General features: G+C 31.4%; 4 non-coding genes across 4 annotated transcripts; 2 read left to right on the plus strand and 2 right to left on the minus strand.

Moving 5' to 3' along the window:
* Positions 1-327: 327 nt before the first annotated feature.
* Positions 328-400, minus strand: Trnav-aac (transfer RNA valine (anticodon AAC)). Its single transcript has one exon. It is a non-coding gene; the product is annotated as a tRNA-Val (tRNA).
* A 1,337-nt stretch (positions 401-1,737) lies between these two features.
* On the minus strand, positions 1,738-1,810 carry Trnav-aac (transfer RNA valine (anticodon AAC)). The gene has a single exon. It is a non-coding gene; the product is annotated as a tRNA-Val (tRNA).
* A 1,747-nt stretch (positions 1,811-3,557) lies between these two features.
* Positions 3,558-3,630, plus strand: Trnav-uac (transfer RNA valine (anticodon UAC)). Its single transcript has one exon. It is a non-coding gene; the product is annotated as a tRNA-Val (tRNA).
* A 687-nt stretch (positions 3,631-4,317) lies between these two features.
* Positions 4,318-4,396, plus strand: Trnac-aca (transfer RNA cysteine (anticodon ACA)). The gene is given in 2 exon segments: positions 4,318-4,354; positions 4,361-4,396. It is a non-coding gene; the product is annotated as a tRNA-Cys (tRNA).
* The last annotated feature ends 855 nt before the right edge of the window (positions 4,397-5,251 follow it).

Genomic DNA, 5,251 nt, shown 5'->3' on the forward strand with positions numbered 1-5,251 from the left:
CGGAAATGAACGGACTACAGGGGACGCTTACTCCTAAGTAAATGAACCCATCCCTCTGGTGTTTCAAGGTGTCGTTGTACTGTTCACATTTTTATTCTTTTCTAGATTTCTGAGATTAATTAATGTTCGTTATGGTCATTTTACACACAATCTCGCATTAGTCTCGCCATTTTTACCTAGGATGTCATTATAATTTGCTGAACATGGAAAAAAGTTCCGAGCTTATTTTGTTTGGTGATTACCATCAGCCTTGAAATTAAATGACCTGATTTCCTTTTGTTATATATTATAATTATTGAAATTATGTGTAAAAAAAAATACTAAGCGAGGTTCCAGCGAGGCTCGAACTCGCGACCTTCTGCGTGTTAAGCAGACGTGATAACCACTACACCATGAAACCACAGTCTTTCACAATCTACATTATGGTTAAAATCATGAACCAGAGCTTATCGACTTATGTAAAAACTCCATGGTTTTATCGACCGTTTCATAATTTTCCTGCATCAGCATGCCATGTTCTGAAATTTGAATTGACTGGATGGGAGTGATTACAAAATTTGTAGAACATGACACGCGACACACAGGCAAATGCATTTCTTGTTTTATTTTCATGCCAGACGGATATTTTGCATAATTTATGATTTCTGAATAGGACAAAAAATGTATATATATTTTTCAAGACTAGTATATCTCTTTTTCAACATTATACTCCCCTTCAAAGAAAGAAATAATGTATTTTATCTTTGATATTCAAGGTAATAAATAATAAATTCTGTCTGTTTTAATACTTTCGTTTCCGGGCGATATCAAGAAGCCTTTGAGCTTTTACAATGAAAATTTATACCACAACTCCCTATAACCTAGGAAAGACCCCCATTGATTTTGAGGTCAAAGGTCAAAGGTCAAGGTCGTAAATTCATACATTCTGTCCGTGTGTAATACTTTCGTTTCCGGGCGATATCTCAAGAGGCTGTTGAGCTTTTGCAATGAAATTTTATACCGTAACTCCCGCCCACCCCTCTCAAAGTGTCCCGCCCCGTTGTTTTTTTTTTTCTATCTGTGGTCAATTTTCGTTTTTTTCGAAAGTCAATTGAAAATTTGTTGGAATCGATCACGCTCAAAAAACTCCCCGTTTGTATTAAAAGTTTTAGCACAGGAGCATGTGGAGAGTTATTACATATTATACTGGTTGTTGGAGGACTTTATATTCTATTTACATTAGTACATCTATTAGAACTGTTTAGTAAAGGCTAAATTAGACACCATGTGTTGTTAAAAATATTGACAATATCAAACGTGTTAAGAACAAAAAATTGGACATTATAAGGACAAGTGGAAATCTGCGATATTTTCAGACAAAGTACAAGTATTTGTTGGTCAAACGAAAAATATATAATTAGAAAAAGACCAATGGGAAGTGGTGAATAACACGCAAAGCACCAATATGCACAAAGTATTTATATAGATCCGCGCCCAGTTTCATACAAACAGTTATGACGTCTGTCGTGTACAAACCTTCTCATAAAATCATTATTACAGTGTAATAAATATTTTATATAAATATAAGATAAGATAAGAATCTTCTGTACACATTTAAAAGAATAAGCAATCAAATCTGTGTTACAGACAGACAGACAGAAATGTAGACAGACGAACGGAAAGACCGATATAAAGACCAAAATTAATTTCCCCCACTTTCAGTGTAAGCGGGGAAAAAAGGAAATAGTATTTGCTAATAGGTTCCAGCGAGGCTCGAACTCGCGACCTTCTGCGTGTTAAGCAGATGTGATAACCACTACACCATGGAACCGCTGAATACTATCATTTGCATTATAGATAAAATCATAAGCCAGTATGCAATCGATTAGTATTACGTTTATCCTCTCTTACAATGTTAATATATCAGCAAAAATACGCTTTTCATTGTTTTCCTGTCACATGGATAAGTAGTGAGTTTATGATCAAAATAATTTTAGTAATGGGGTAAAACAAATAAAATTGTAGAAAAAAAAAGTTTACTTGCGTTTTCTTTATTACAGAAAAGGTAAACACTGATAGCTAATTTAAAAAAGTTGATTTTTTTTAAAGAGGGTAAATCTTTTCGACTCCATGCAGCTTTCATCTCCCTCTCTTTGGCATCATGACACTCGTTTAAACAAAGAGAACATATTGTTAACCTTGAATCCTCCTTGTTGCTCTTCCTGTTCTAACTAGGACTTTGCTTTCAGCAAAGCCCGGCTAAAAAAACATACATGTCAAGATCTTGTCATATAAGTGTATCATGTGAATGTTTAATTCACAAATTACTACTTCTTTTTATAAGGAGAATCACAGGTACTTAACGTTTTTCAAACACTTTCTTCATAAATAAATATTTAATTCCATTTTTAAGGTATCTTAGCTTATATTTGACAGAAAGTCATTTTTTTGGAGGGATTGGTGGGGCTAAAAGTATTTCATTATGGACTAATAACTTGATTTTCCTCATAAAAGGGTTACATAGTTACTCTATGCGACTTTGGCTTTTTTAAATTCATTTGAAGTTGAGACTTGCATTTAAGAGTAATAAATAAAAGAACATTTCTGAAAAAATATGTTTAAAAAAATCTAGAGCTAAATATGTTTTGTTGTGTTGTAATATTTCATTACAATCCTACATTTGGGGGGAGGGGGGTTAGATAAAATATAATTAATCTTATTTTTTTCCACATAATTTTAATTCAATGACAGTAAAAGCTAAGAAAAGATCATATAAGAAGAAAAACATCAAATAGCAGAAAAACACAAATATTTATGATTAAATGATGATTTAATGGTTCTTTGAAATAAATGTTATTGTGACACTTGCAAATTATTGTATTCAAAACAAAATTCACTTACTATTAAAACCTTTACAAATTTTTTGTTATTTTTGGCACTGTAATCCGGAAACTCAATACGTTTTGTTTTTATATCCCATGGACGCCCATCTTGGGGAACAGTTCATGCAACAACTTTTTATAAAATCATAAATAAATGAATATCTGATGTGAAATGAAGAAACAAACTGAAACCTAATAACAACCATAAAGACTAAGTATTAAGCGAATATTTAAAACTTATATTCATAACTTTTTTGTTTGTCATCAATAAAGTATTATTCCGTCGCAGCAAAGAATAAACAACGTCTCAATTCCTCATTGTGCACATTCTAACACAACCACAAATAGATCGGCCGCTCCTGCGGCCGATAAAAACAGGATAAACAATATTTGAATTCTTGGTATATACATTTCAAGGAAATTCATTTCTAGGAAACCACTGACTTATGTCGATATGAAGATATCATGGAATAATTATACTTTTAATGAGGCTAAATAGTAGATTATTTATGAAATTTATCCTGTTTTGTTTACGTACTATGTACAGAAGTATGAAGACATTAACAATGCCTAAATAATTGGATGCTGAATCCGATTCGAATGTGTTTTTTTTAATCGAAAAAGTAGTTTTTCAACATTGTAATTTGTTTTGAGCTAAAATATCTATAATGAAATAAAGACTATGGTACATTATGTGGTTCCATGGTGTAGTGGTTATCACGTCTGCTTTACACGCAGTAGGTCGCGAGTTCGAGCCTCGCTGGAACCTGTTCATTTTTTCCTTCTGAAGTGATGTTGAAAATATCCTGGTACTACATTTGATGTAATAAGCCTATTGATAAAATTAATTATTTAAATTTAACATAAATATTGACACAAGAAGTTAATTTTTATGGTAAATAACATCATTGTCTTAACAGATCAGGATATTCAAAATCTTGCTCTTAAAATTATATTTTAAGTCAAGGTCGCATAGAGTAATTATGCAACCCTTTTATTAAGATAATCAAAAATTATTAGTTATTGAAATACTTTTTGCCACCCCATCCCTAAAAAAATTGACTTTCTGGCGAAGTATCTTCTGACGATTCATCCACCTGTCAAATATATGCTCAGTTACCTGACGTTTTCAACATTTTCTTTATAATTTTAAAAATGGGTTGTAATATTTAAAAGTATACAGAAAGTGTTTAAAAAACATTAAGTACCCACAGGATGAAACTCTGCCGTTCAGTTAACTGAAAGTCTACTTAAAGGTGACTTATTTTCTTCAATTTTATTTGTTTCACCCCATTACTAAAATTATTTTGGTCATAAACTCACTACTTATCCATAGGAAAACAATGAAAAGGTATTTTTGCTGATATATTAACATTGTAAGAGAGGATAAACCTAATACTAATCGATTGCATACTGGCTTATAATTTTATCTATAATGCAAATTATAGTATTCAACGGTTCCATGGTGTAGTGGTTATCACATCTGTTTACATGTAACATGCAGAAGGTCGCGAGTTCGAGCCTCGCTGGAACCTATGAACAAATATTTTCCCCCTTTTTTTATATGGATTTTTTGTAGCTCTGGTAACGATAGAAATTGGAAACAAAATGCCAGTATGAATCCAGTACAAAAATATGTCATGACTAACAGATCTAAAACTGTTACAGTAATAATTATATTTCACCACGTAATAATAATTTTGAAGAAAGCTTATTTTTATTAATTCACTAATTCACAATGTTATAGTCTAAAATTTTGGTAAGCAAATATTCTATATTATAAAATTTACGTCAATATTAATGCAGTTGCAATTAATGTAAAAAAAAATTGAAAATATCCTATTATAATAACAACCACAAAAATGCCTCAAGAGAAATCTACGAACAAGTTTCAGATGAATTCAATTTGAATTTCCCGTGAAAATATTTCACTTAAGTTTCAATAAAGTGTTCTTTTCAAGTGAAATTCTGATGGATGAAATGTATAATGTGAAATGAATATTGCTTTGTCTCACTCAGTAAAACTTATTTACTCAAATACAACTTTTACACAAGTGGTATGAATATTTGATTGTTCATATTTTAAAGAAGTCGGCATAGCTGTTTTAATGTCTTGCGTACACAGTTTTTCATCTTTTATTTTCCAATCTTATTATTCGAACTCGTACTAGAACAGTACATGTATATATTCATTTGCATTGTCTTGCTGTAACTCTTAAAATATGGTGCAGTCGCAGAAATGATTTTCTTCTATTCTATTAAGTCCTTAACAGTAAGAAAACTTTTATTGTCCTCTGTTGGAACACAAAATACTTATACCATTACTTTTTGTCTGTATCCTGTAAACAATATTCTATCCCCCCCCCCCCAAAAAAAAAAAAAACAAACTT

This window comes from Saccostrea echinata, unplaced genomic scaffold (assembly GCF_033153115.1).
Source record: "Saccostrea echinata isolate AGI-Se365-2 ecotype Australia unplaced genomic scaffold, CSIRO_AGI_Sech_v1 ptg000043l, whole genome shotgun sequence".
NCBI lineage: Eukaryota > Metazoa > Mollusca > Bivalvia > Ostreida > Ostreidae > Saccostrea > Saccostrea echinata.